Genomic DNA, 14,352 nt, shown 5'->3' with positions numbered 1-14,352 from the left:
CCTGCAATGCAGGAGACCCTCGTTCGATCCCTGGATGGGGAAGATCTGCTGGAGAAGGGATAAGCTACCCACTTCAGTATTCTTGGGCTTCCCTTGTGGTTCAGCTGGTAAAGAATCTGGCTGCAATGCGGGAGACCTGAGTTCAATCCCTGGGTTGTGAAGACCCCCCGGAGAAGGGAAAGGCTACCCACTCCAGTATTCTGGCCTAGAGAACGCCATGGACTGTATAGTCCGTGGGATCACAAAGAGTCGGACACGACTGAGTGGCTTTCACTTCTTTTCACAAACACCAGGCTGTTTTAGGGACTGAGGGTACAGCTTTGAACAAAACCAAGTCCTGGCCCACGTGGAGCTTACACTGAAGTAAGTGATTTAGATATGAGTTGTGTTCTCAAGGAGCACAAATATCATGTGACAAAACTTGGAATTGTACAGAAGGTTAGAATCAGAGTAGAATATTTTAGTAACAGTTCACATTGGGAAAAAGCTTTCCTAGATCTAACTGCTATGAAACACACAGTAGTCTTCTCAAGATATTTCCCTTTGCATACTAATGACATTTATTCAGCCAGCTTTTTTGAGCAGTCAGTGTATATTAGATAGCATGCCACTGAGAATAAACAAGAGGAATCAGATGTAATGGCTTGTTGCCCTGGTGGTTCCCTTGGTTTAGCTGGAGTCAAATACCTACAGCCATCTTTACAAGGCAGGGTGATGTGACCCAATGGCATTCACAAGAGAGGTTACAATGGAGGTGCTGTCGAGTATAAGGTATCTTGTGAAGGAGATTACTGTGAAGTGCTGCATTCTAATAAATTGAGGCTCTGGGAGGCAAGATGTCTTGTTTAAGGTTGTTGTTTAATTGCTAAGTTGCGTCCAACTCTTTGCCACCTCCATGGACTATAGCCCACCAGACTCCTCTGTCCGTGGGATTTCCCAGGCAAGAATACTGGAGTGGGTTGCCATTTCTCTTTCCAAGGGGTCTTCCTGACCAAGGGGTTGAACCCATGTCTCCTGCATTACGAGGCAGATTCTTTACCACTGAGCCACCAGGGAAGCCCTTGTTCAAGGTTATCAGCCAGTAAGTGGAAATGACGGTGCACACATCCCTGAGGCCTGATCCCCTACACGAGTTTTTAGACTCCTTGTTTTTGTTTAGTCGCTAAGCCGTGTCCAACTTTGTGGCCCCATGGACTGCACAACGCCAGGCTTCCCTGTCCTTCACCATCTCCTGGAGTTTACTCAAACTCATGTCCATTGTGTTAATGATGCCATCTAGCCATCTCATCCTCTGTCATCCCCTTCTCCTCCTGCCGTCAATCTTTCCCAGCATCAGGGTCTTTTCCAGTGAGTTGGCTCTTCACATCAGGGGGCCAAAGTACTAGAGGATTAAATACCTTACCAGCTGGTCTATGGCCATACCACCCTGAACGCACCTGATCGCATCTCATCTTGGAAGTTAAGCAGGGTTGGGCCTGGTTAGTATTTGGGCGAGAGACCTTACCAGCCAAGAAACTGATTTTTAAGCACAGTCCTGATCTACCTGGTGTCTGTGGAGATCCCACGTGACAGTGACACCCTAGGAAAGCCTCTGGTCCTCTACCGGTCCCTCCAGACCTGTAGAGTGTCCGGTGTTTCCCTGAACTAGGTGGGGCCCACCATGGTTGCATTTCTTCCAATTTCGGGAGCCACCTTGCCCAAGGTGACCGCACCTTCCTGAGAAATTATGCCTCCTCCACCCATTCCCTGCGGGCCTCCTTCTCCTCTGGCAGCCGCCTCCCCCTCCGCCTGGGCTCCTGGCTCTCGCCTTCCCTCTCACCACACACACTGCCGGCCGGGTGTGCAGTCGAGATCTGACACCTTGGCGTTCACATTCATTGTAGCTGCGTTCATCCCTGCTCACGTCTATGTTCCCGGGCCCGCCTGTGTAATCCGAGTCCCAGAATAGCCCACTTCATGATATATTCTTAGATAAGCTTCCCAGGGCTGACTTTCCCCCACCCCACTCTGTGGCAATTTGTGTCATGAGCACCTGTTATAAAACTTTGGGGGCTTTCTCACGCCTCTGTGAGATTTATGCTTGCTGCCTGTTCCCGGAGAGGATGAGAGAGGAAGAGGAGGCGGTTACAGCTGGGGCTGCGAGGAGGAAGGTTTAGATCCTGGGGCTGAACCAGCTGAGCGATTTCACCTCTGCGGACTGGAGAAGCGAATGCACCCAGGCCTCTCCCCTGCCATTCAGGACCCATCTCAGGCTTTCAGCTGTTGGTTCAGGACTGACTTGTGGCGTACTGATTCTAGACTAGGCAAGTACCTGCCCTCCCCAACCTCCAGACTTGGTTGTATCTGCAACCTTGAAAACATACAGGCTCCTCTTCCCAACTGATTCACACCTGCCCCTTCTTCCCAACTCCCTGGCCTCTCTGCACCTCCCCACGACTCCTTCTCAGCCTCCTTTGTCCATCCTTTCAATGTTGGTGGCCCTCAGTGCTCAGCCTTGGCCTTCTTGGTTTAGACCTCACATGCTCCAAGGGCGCTCCCACCTCCCTAGGGCTCGGATGACTCTCTCACTCTTTTCTCAACTCCTGGACTTTCTCCTCTGCTCCAGACCAGTCGGTCAGGCGGCCTGCTGTTCATCTCTGCTCAGACATCCCTCAGGCACCTTCAGTGTCTCAAAGGAACCCTGCATCCTCTTCTTCTCTCCCTGTTCCCTCTACTTTTCCTCCTGGGTCCCTCTGCTCCAGAAGGACACCGCCATCTGCCTGGTGGCCTGAGTGGGACACATGGATACCTTTGGACTCTTCCCCCATCTCAGGGCCACTAGGCCAGATGAGGCTCTTCTGGGATGTCCCCCATCAGCCCTTTTCGCTCCACCCTTGTTGTCACTCCCCGGTCCCCACATTGTTGTAAGAGTTTCATACCTGATCTTCCCAACTCAATCTCCCCCTGCCACATTCTTTCTAAAATGCAAGCATATTATGTCATTTCCCTGCACAAAACTCTTCCAAAGTGCCCTATTTTTCCTCCCCCATAGGCCAAGCTTCCTGTTAGGTTTCTTCTGCTTCCTCAGTATGTCGTGGCTTTGTTTGGGGACTTCCTGTAGCTGAAATGCTTTTCTGTCCCATCCATGAGCTAGTCATCTGAATCCTTTGCCTTCAGCCTGGTCACTTCTTCCATGGCCTCTCTCCTGGGCCTGGAGGTCTGGGTTAGGGGTGCTCACTTCACGCTTAGCCCCCGTTCAGCACTCAGGCTCTGTGTGCTGATGGCTTGTCTCTCCCAGCAGGTAGTAGGTTCCTGGAGGGCAGGACTGTCTTATTCAGCATAGTACTCCCAGGCATTATACCTTGAGCACTGGACTTTCACCCCCATTTTTCCCTTTTCCACCACTGTTTTACTTCAGACTGACAAGGAATTCCTTCTTTTTTAAAAATAGTTTTATTTATTTATTTATGCTAGAGAAGACTCCTAAGAGTCCCTTGGACAGCAAAGAGACCAAACCAATTACTCCTAAAGGAAATCAACCCTGAATATTCATTGGAAGGACTGATGCTGAAGCTGAAATTCCAATACTTTGGCCACTTGATGCGAAGAACTGACTCATTGAGGAGAAGGGGACAACAGAGGATGAGATGGTTGGATGTCATCACCGACTCAATGGACATGAGTTTGAGTAAACTCCAGGAGTTGGCGATGGACAGGGAGGCCTGGCGTGCTGCCATCCATGGGGTGGTAAAGAGTCAGACACGACTGAGCAACTGAACTGAACTGAAGGTATACTTTAAAGATGAGGTCGAATTTTTGCATCCACATCCTCCTGGGAGGTGCAGACTGAAGGGGAAGTGGGTGGGGGGCAGGACCAGGAAGGGGACAGAGAGCAGAGTTCAGCCAAAGTCCTGCCTAGGAAGAGGCCCAGGAGTTCATGCTTTTCCCCACCTGAGACTCCTCCCCTCGCCCAGGTGTTCCTGTCCCTTGTCTGAGTCAGCCCACTGTGGGTCCTGGGATGGATGCAGTGATCTATAGCAGAAGCTGGTCACCGGAAAGATGGCTGTGGTAGATTAGCTTAAGTTCTAATTCAGAATTCAGTCTAATAAATATTTATTGCATGCACTTTGGTGAGATACTGTGGGAAACATAAAGGTCGTCAATGCCTCGTGCTCAGGCAGTTTCTGCTGGTTTAATATCCGAAGAAGATTCCTGACCATGAGGTAGGTAGACCAAGACAAACTTAGATTTCCAAACCAGGCTTTCACACCCTCCCCACCCCCACTCCCACCCCCCACCCCGCCCCCTGCCAGCATCTCTCCCTGCTCAGGCAGAGGCACCTAGCCTGACCAGAATGGTCTGATCCCAAGGGTTTCACACCCAGAGTCAGAGGGTGGTGCAATCACTAGCAAACATGTTGCCTCCGCTGTTCGATTAAGTTTTCAAGGTTAGGAACTATTGTGCTTGCCTTTGTGTTTCCCACAGTATCTTGCCAGAGTGCATGCACTAAATTTTTATTAGACTGAATTCTGAGTATTGTTATCAGTGAATGCAATGATTCTATCAGCAAACATACGTGGAGCCTTGTGTTACAGGGGACTCTAGAAAAAAACACAGACCCACTCCCAGCTCAAAAGGAGCCCAGAAAACGAAGGGACTTTCAGAACCCGTCTCCTCTGCTGTCCTTGAAGCTGCAAAGGAGGTAGAAATTCTACATTATTTCAGGCCGCCCAAATATATTTAAAAGCCTTTAAAAATATTGACAAGGTCAATAGTAGACTAGAGATCATCATCCAAATAATTACTTCATTTCTAGAGACAAAGCTTAAGATTCAACATTTTTTCTAAGCATTTTCTAGGCACAGGCATTTGCTCATTTCATCTTTACATTGTGTGTTTCAACCTGTTCCTGATGTAACTGATAAAGCTGAGACTCAGAGAGGTTTAGCAACCCAATGAAGGTCACAGAGCTAAGGGTTCAAACCTGAGTCTGCTTGCCATCAAGTTTGTGGGACACAAGGGCCAGATGGGTTTTATAAGAGAACTTATAATATGGGTGTCCAGTAAGCGTGCTACTATTTAAATTTAAAGTAGTCAAAATTAAATCAAAGTTATCAGAAAGCTGGCTAAAGAGTAATTACTCCTAGGGGAAGCAGGGAAATTGTGTTCTTCTCATTGGAATCCCAACTCTAATATGGACCTAGCACCGAGGGAATGTTGGATGGATGAATGAATGAATGAATAAGTAAGTGAGTGAATGAATGTAATGCTCAAGACAAATACAGGTGAAACAACAAATTAGTTTGGGTCATGGTGTAAGTGTATATATATGTACATTTATGTTTGTGTATTAAATGAATATTTGGAAAAGACCCTGATGCTGAGAAAGGATTGAGGGCAAAAGGAGAAGGGGGTGACAGAAGATGAGATGGTTGGATGGCATCACTGACTCAGAGGACATGAATTTGAGCAAATTCCGGTAGATAGTAAAGGACAGGGAAGACTGGCGTGCTGCAGTCCATGGGGTCACAAAGAGTTGGACACGACTTAGCAACTGAACAACAACAAATGCTCATGTATCACAAGCTGGAATCAAGATTGCCGGGAGAAATACTAACAATCTCAGTTATGCAGATGATACTCTTCTAATGGCAGAAATTTAAGAGGAACTAAAGGGCCTCTTGATGAGGGTAAAAGAGGAGAGTGAAAAAGCTGGCTTAAAACTCAGCATTCAAAAAATTAAGATCATGGCATCTGGTCCCATCACTTCATGGCAAATAGAAGGAGAAAAAGTGGAAGCAGTGACAGATTTTATCTTCTTGGGTTCCAAAGTCACTGTGGACAATGACTTCAGCCATGAAATTAAAAGATGCTTGCTCCTTGGAAGGAAAGCTATGACAAAGCTAGACACCATATTAAAAAGCAAAAACATCACTTTGCCGGCAAAGGTCTGTACAGTCAAAGCTATGGTTTTTCCAGTAGTCATGTATGGATGTGAGAGTTAGACCATAAAAACTGAGCACCAAAGAACTGATGCTTTTGAATTGTGGTGCTGGAGAAGACTCTTGAGAGTCCCTTGAACTGCAAGGAGGTCGAACCACTCAATCCTAAAAGAAATCAACCCTGAATATTTATTTAAAGGACCAATGCTGAAGCTGAAGCTGAAGCTCTAATACTTTGGTCACCTGGTTTGAAGGCCTGACTTATTGAGATAGACCTTTATGCTGGGAAAGATTGAGGGCAAAAGGAGAAGAGGGCAGCAGAGGATGAGATGGTTAGGTAGCATCACTGACTCAATGGACATGAATTTGAGCAAACTCTGGGAGATAGTGAAGAACAGGGAAGCCTGGCATGCTGAAGTTCATGGAATCACAAAGAGTTGGCACGACTTAGCAACTAAATAACAGTAACATGCTCCTGTATAGATATATGTATAAGAGTGCATGTGTACGGGCTTCCCAGGTGGCTCAGTGGTAAAGAATCTGTCTGCCAATGCAGGAGACACAGAAGATGCAGGTTTGATTCTTGGGTTGGGAAGATCCCCTGGAGGAGGAAATGGCAACCCACTCCAGTATTCCTGCCAGGAAAATCACATGGACAGAGGAGCCTGGAAGCTACAGTCCAGGGAGTCACAAAGAGTCCGACAAGAGTGAGCATACATGTGCATGTGTATACATCAAGGATGGGGAGAGGGATGGGCTGGAGATACAGGCTGGCTCATGAAAGTTCTTGAATCTTTGCATTCCAAGTTGAGTTTGAATTTAACTCTTGGCAATTGGGAGCCAAGAGTGGTGCATGAGATGGGAAACGGTGGATGCAAATGATGCTTGAGATGGATGTGCCTGGCAGAGGACACAGGATGGCCTTGGTTGGCTCCAGTGACACTTGGTATTAGAGAAGGACCTCTGCTCAGAGGCTTTATGAGGGAAGCCTCAGGAGGGATGGAGGCGCCTCTCACTTCCTCTTGGGAGCAGTTCCTGGAGGGCAGTTCCTGGAGCCGCACACCTGGTGGGTGATGGGGGAGGGGAGGTGCCGTGAAGCACTTCCTGTTCCCAGTGGCTGGGGACCTTGGGTGTGTCTGAAATATTTTTAGACAAATTTTAAGACAGCTCTGACTCCAACCGAAGGACCTGGGCTGAAATTGTTTATTCACTTAGTATCTGCACACACCCCTCTCAGGCAAGACTAGAAGAGCACGTATCTGGAAAAGTTTCTGCAGAGAGAGAGAGTTACTCCAGGCTGAGGGTGGAATCAAGGAAGACTTTGTGACGGTGGTGGCATTTTCCCTGGCCTTGCAGGCTGGCTAAGATGTGGACAAAAGTAAATAAAAAGAAAAGGGAACTCCAGGTGGGAACCTGCAGGAGCACAGTCATCAAAGAAGGAAATGAAGGACAAGGTTCAGGGCAGAGTAGCCCAGATGTCCTGTCTCCACATCCCCACCCCTACCATCTCCAGAAGGCTGCTTGAACCCCAAGCCTGGCATGGCAGGGGGAAAGTTTTCCAGTAGAGAAAGTGCCAGATCAGGGTAGCAGAGAGTCTGGAGGCAGGAAAACGGCCCAGAGGAAGGGATGGTGGTTGCAGGACATCCCAGCCTGTCCTGGCCTTCTCCCTTCAAGAATCATTCCTGGGAATGCCTGGTGGTCCAGTGGTTAAGCATCTGCCTTCCAGTGAGGGGACCCAGTTGGAGAACTAAGATCCCATATGCCTCAAGGCAATGAAGCCTGCGGCGCTGCGATGAAAGATCCCACCGGCTGCAGGTAAGATCCAACACTGCCAAGTAAATAAAAATATATGTTAGAAAAAAAAAAAATCACTCCTTCATTTGGCCAGCACCCTCAGTACTTTGTCCCTGGTGGGCCACCATCACGGGGCAGGCAGCAAGTACCTGGAAGAGAGCAGGTGAGGCCCAGGGAGGGGTGCAACCCTAGAGTTAATTTACTACGTCAGCAAGTTACCAGCTGGATAGGTGCCAAGAGACTTACCCTGACGGGGCTGAACGCAGGGCAGGCAAGTCTAAAGGCAAGGAGGCCGTTGCAGCAGCATGTCTGGGAGTGGGGTGAGGTGAGGAAGCCTGTCTTTGCCAAGCTGGGTGGGGGAGTGGTGAGGGCACTTGCAGGGCCCTCACCAAGCAGTTCCCTTTAACTTGTTTCCTTCTCATAACAACTCCAAGTTGCTCTGTCCAGTTCTCTAGAATAGCTCAGAGAGGTCAAGTAAGCTGCCCAGGCTCAGGACTCATCATAGGTAGCGTCTGGACTGGTCTGTCTGACTCAAAGCTTGTGCCTTCTCAACTTTTCCACGTTGGTACAGAAGTCCTTAGGAGGAAGGTGGGACTGGGCTGCATAACTCCGGGATGGGGCTGAGACGGTCTAGAGGGCCCTGGAGCAGAGCCGGCAGTCAAAAGGCCACTTGCCCTGACCAGCCCGGTGGTTCTCATTCTTTGTGAACAAGGTATGAAGTCCTCTTTCTGCCCCCAACCAGGGAACTCTGCAGTGTGCGGTGATCTGACTCCAGCATCCTGGGGCACATTCAGACATGATCCTTTCTGCTGTGTGTGTGGATGGAGGAGGGAAGGATCAAGGTGGCCGAGACTAAGAACTGGACCAGGAGGCAGGGTCCGAGGAGGAAGGGAAAGACCGATCAGCTGCTGGGGGTGGGATGGGGGCACAGGGGCCACCGCTTTGAGCGGCAGTAGTGGTGGTGGTGGCATGCAGCTGGCAGCACCAGGGGCTCCAGCACAAGGTCACGGGAATGCCAAGGGGTGAAGCAGCCTACGGTATTTGGAGCTCTAGGCGGGCAGACCTGCAGGATGGCAGCAGAGTTAGGAAACTTCAGCCGCAGGAGCCTGGATTCTGGGAGGGGAGTGTGGCAAAACAAGATGGAGTCGGCGGGTAGGGGGCTGCAAGGAGCTGGGTTCTGCGGAGGTCCTGGCATCTGGGCCTGGGTGGGGAGCCTGTGGCAAGGACCAGGGAAGAGGGAGGGGCCAAGTCTCAGAACGAAGGCAGGACCCAGCAGCAGACCCCAGAGGCTTGCACAGAGCCCACACTGCAGGAGTCACGGGTGACCCCCGGGACCTAGGAGGGCTGGGCGGGTGACATGGCTTCAGCAGGAACATAAGGGCCAATAGAGCCTGGGAGTGGGACAGCATGCTTTAGAAAGCTGAGGACCCTCAGGGGACTTATTTAAGATGTCTGATTTCAGAAAAGCACCTGGGGAGCCCCATGGACTTATGAATATTGATTCCAGAAGCTAAGTTTCTCCCAACAGAAGGAAGAACCTCTGTAACTTCTATGTGTTCTAATGGAGACACAGGCTTGCTAGTTTCTGTTTTATTTTAAAGGCAAATAACTCAATCCACTCCTTTTCTGCACCCATCTTGAGTCATCCTTACCTAACAGGCATCTGATGATCAGTGTTTATTTAGTTTATGCTGCCTGCATGTGTCAGCGGTTTAGAGCCAGAAGAGACCCAGCCCCTCCTTCATTTTACTGATAAGGAAACTGTGGCCCAGAGAGAGTGAGGTGGAGTCCAGTCTGCCAACCCCCGGCCCATACTCCCTTTCCTTTGCACGTTCCAACTCATCTGGACTTGCCATGGTAACCAGGCTTCCTCTACGTGGGAAGAAGCAGAGGCCGCGAAGCCGTTACCTAGCAACTCCCCATAACCAGGTCAGAGCAGGGACGAGAGGCACCCTGTGCTGCTAACCCTGGGGAGTTCAGACCTGTCAGAATGGGGTCACCTACGTCGGACCGTGGGCACAGATGACCCTGGACAGAGCCACACCTGGATGTCCCTTCCTGGGGGAGTCTCAGGACCAGAGAGTTGCTGGGATTATGGTGCAGACCCGTGCCAGCTGGGGCCCCATCCTCACAGCTGATGCAGGGCCTTAGTATGTACAGTTCTGATTTCTTTGAACAGCATGGAACCTGTCCCTATTGACATGCACGTGGGAATCCATAGAGGAGGGCTGATGGTAGGGTGTGTGTGTATACATATGTATGTGTATATCTGTGTGTATACATGTGTATGTATATGTGTGTATGTGTGTATATCTATGTGTATATGTGTATGTGTATATGTATGTGTATCTGTATATATCTGTGTGTATACATGTGTATGTGTATATGTATGCATATATCTGTGTATATACATGTGTATGTATACTGTGTATATGTGTATATCTGTGTGTATATGTGTATGTGTATACGTATGTGTATATCTATGTGTATACATGTGTATGTATACATGTGTATCTGTGTGCACATATGTGTATACGTGTGTATGTGTGTATGTGTATATGTGTGTGTGTATCTGTGTGTGTGCATGTGTGTGGATCAGTGCAGGTATTTCAACCTGGAGGGGAAAGCTAGGAAGCTGTATTGTCTCATGTTGCCGTCTTGCTTAATCTAAAAAAATAATTAAAAATGCATTTTATTAACATTTTACTAGACCATGATGAGTTTTTTTTCTTTTGGCCACACTGTGCAGCATGTGGGATCTTAGTTCCCTGATCAGGGATCAAATTCATGCCCCCTGCAGTGGAAGCTCGAAGTCTTAACCACTGGACTTCCAGGTCCTTAATTATTTCAAGAAATGTTTATGAAATGGCCTGGTCATAAACCAGGTGGATCTTCTTCTAATAATCCCTGTAGCTGGGTCTTGACAACCATTGCCCTCTGCCACTCTACCCTTACCTGATCCTTCCTGTGGGCAGAGCCCTGCCTGGGTTCCCAGGTTCTGTCTCCTTTCGGGTCCCCCCAGTTGGCCTAAGCCAGTCACCATGGTCTCGTCTCTTGGAAGCAATTGCTTTAAGAATGGCATGTGGGACTTCCCTGGTGGTCCAGTGGCTAAGACTCCGGGCTCCCAGTGCAGCGGGCCTGGGTTTGACCCCTGGATGGAGAACTAGATCCCATGTGCCTCAGCTAAAGATCCTGTATGCTGCAGCGAAGATCTTGATTCCTCACCCACATCTCAGACCCGGTACAGTAAAATAAATAAATAGAAAAAAAAAGAATGTCATGTGATCTAGTCATTTCCAGTGGGATCTGAGGAGATGGCTGCTGAAGGGCTGCCAGGGAAGGTTTTTTCTCCTTAACTAAAACTGGGGGAGAATATGTCTCTTCTTCACTGGATATTGTTGGTATGTCTGTGATGCCTGGAACTGCAATGGCCACTGAGAAGAGACAGCACCGATGCTCAGAGGATGGCATCGACGAGCCACTGGATTCTGCAAGCCAGGAACTGCCTTCCCTCTGGACATCTTATATAGATCATCACAACCCTTCTGGTCAGGTCAACGTTCCGTGTTCTTGACAGCAAACCCTCCTAACTTGTTCTCTTGCTTCCTGGCCTCACACTCACTCACTTTCCTCTAGTCTTACTAGGGTACTCAGTAGACACTCTGACAAGGCTTACTATTAAAGGTAAAGGACCCAAAGGAAACAAAAGTCTGCCTTCCCGAATAAGTCAAAGACATGACGTCTCAGTCCTTTATCTGATGATGTGAAACTAAAATCAGACCTGCAGCCACATGTCCTGCTTCTTGCAAGTCTGAATAGGCTTCTTTCCCAGAAGTCTGAGGGCATCTCTTATATTCCCAGCATCCAGCACACTTCATCCATTCATTTGTGCAGTGGAGTGCTGGAGCTGGCTCCTACATGCTCGCGAGAGTCGACTGTGCATATCTCTACCCCACTCTGAGTTCAGTGATGTCATGCTGGTAGCTGGTGAAGTCAGCTGAGGTGTTTTTTTCTTTTTTCTTTTTTTAAATAAACTTGAATTTTGGAAGTAGTTTTAGGAGAAGTTTTTAGAGTAGAAGATAGAAATTTTTATTATTTTTCTTCCACATCCCCACATATGCCTAGCCTTCCCCATTATCAATATCCCCCACCAGAGTGGTCCATTTGTTCCAGCTGATGAACCTGCATTGACACATCACTATCACCCAAAGTCCATAGTTTCTGTCAGCGTTCACTCTTGGTGTGGGTTTTGACATACCATGAAATGACATAGAACCACCATTATAGAATCAGAGGGACGAATTTCACCGTGAAACCCTACAAATCCCCTGTTCCACTTCTTCTTCCCTGCTCACCCTTGGCAACCTTTAATCTTTTCATTGTCTCTATAGTTTTGCGTTTTCTGGAATATCATATAGTTGGTATCGTGGCTGTTTCAGATTGGTTTCTTTTACTTAGTAACATGCGTTTCGGTTTCCTTCATGTCTTTTCATGGCTTGATAGCTCATGTCTGGGTGTCCTGCAGTTTATTTATCCATTAACTTCCTGAAGGATATCTTGGTTGCTTTCAAGCATTGGCGATTATGAGTAAAGCTGCTATAAACATTCATGTGCAGATTTCTGTGTGGATATAAGTTTTCAACTCTTTTGGATAAATGCCAAGGAGCACGAGTGATTGATAGATCATATGTTAAGACTATGTTTAGTTTTGCAAGACACTGCCAAGTTTTCTTTCAAAGTGGCTGTACTATTTTGATTTCATTTCATTTGCATCAGCAGTGAGTGAGAGTTCCTGTTGCTCCACATCCTTGCCAGCATTTGGTGTTGTCAGTGCTTTAGATCTTGAATTTCCTAAGAGGTGTGTAGTGGTATCTCATAGTTTTAATTTGCATTTCTTTAATGACATATGAGGGGCTTCCCTGGTAGCTCATTCAGTAAAGAATCAGCCTGTAAGGCAGGAGACCCTGGTTCGATTCCTGGGTTGGAAAGACCCCATGGAGAAGGGATAGGCTACCCACTCCGGTATTCCTGGGCTTCCCTGGTGGCTCAGATGGGAAAGAATCCACCTGCAATGTGGGAGACCTGGGTTCAACTCCTGGATTGGGAAGATCACCTGGAGGAGGGCATGGCAATCCACTCCAGTATTCTTGCCTGGAAAATTCCCATGGACAGAGAAGCCTGGTGGGCTACAGTCCATGGGGTCACAAAGAGTCAGATATGACTGAGCGATTAAGCACAGCACAGCACAGTGACATATGATACTGGGCATCTTTCATATACTTACCTACAATCTTATATCTTCAGTGAGGAGTCTGTTCAAGTCTTTTGCCCATTTTTGAATTGGGTTGTTCACTTTCTCATTGTTGGATTTTAAGAATTCTTTGTTTATTTTGGATCTCAGTCTTATATAACATATCTATCAGATAGGACTCTTACAAATATTTTCTCCCATTCTGTGGTTTGTCTTTTCATTCTCTGGGCACATAGTAGAAGTATTTATGTCACTGAATTGACAAACATGACAAATCAGGGCTTTTCCTCCAAGAGCCAGTTGTTAAACTTTTACCAGCGCACTAAAGCATTCATGTTGTTGAGTGAACTGTTTGACCTCAAAAATGTTCAGGGCAGTGGGGGAGGCAGGTTGATGCAATGAAGTTCTGAGTGTGGGAACAGGCAGAGCAAAGATGCTACAGGACATAAAGAAGGGGCATCCACATCAGCTGTGAAGTTGGGGTGGCTTCCCAGTGCAGAACGTGAGCCCTGAATGAAATACTTTAAAGGGAGTAGCAATTGTCTGGATCCAAACAGCCCAACAGGTAGGCACCTGCTAACTCAGCTGCACTGGACACAGTCCATATGTGACCAGAGGCCACCACATTGGACAGAGCAAATAGAGACTTTCCCATCACTATTGCAGTATTGGACAGCACTGGTCTAGGTCAAAAGTGGGAGAAGGACAATCCAGGCAGAAGGAACAGGCTGGGAAGACTCAGAGGTCTGAGATACCATGACTCATTCTGGGCAGATATGGGGATTTTAGCTGAACAAACAAGCAGGAGTCAGGACATCACAAAATGTCTTTAGTGAGAAGCTAAGTAGTTTAAACTCTAGCTTGAAAACCATGGGGAACCCTTGAAGGCTTTACCAGAAGCCCGAGGTCATCAGCTTTGCATGTTAATCAGCTCTGGCAGTGTGGATTGAGGAGGCCGGCCAGGAGTCAGGGAGGCCAGTTCTGAGACCATGGCAGTGACCCGGGAGGGAAGCAAGGGAAGTTTGAAACAAGGCAATGACCGTGGCACAGAAGCAGAGAGAGGGCAAGGTCAAGAGATGGGAAGGACCCAATGGCTGATTGCGTGTGGCCCCTGGAAGGTGCTTTGTAAATGTTTGTTGATTTCACGAATGAATTATAGCTAAGCCCAGATTGTACAACTTGGGTACACATCTCCTGGGATTCTATTGCACAAATGAAGAGGTACAGGAGCATTTTTTTAGCTGAAGGAGAAACGGGTGATAGGGAGAGAGACAGGAAAGAGACAAGGACTTCCCTGGAAGTCCAGTAGCTAAGACTCCACATTCCTGATGCAGGAGGCCCAGTTTGATCCCTGGTCAGGGAACTAGGTTTGATCCCTGGGTCAGG

The sequence above is a fragment of the Giraffa tippelskirchi genome, chromosome 4 (assembly GCF_054371585.1).
Source record: "Giraffa tippelskirchi isolate mGirTip1 chromosome 4, T2T-mGirTip1v1.2.pri, whole genome shotgun sequence".
Lineage (NCBI taxonomy): Eukaryota > Metazoa > Chordata > Mammalia > Artiodactyla > Giraffidae > Giraffa > Giraffa tippelskirchi.
Note: the sequence above shows the minus strand (reverse complement) of the source record.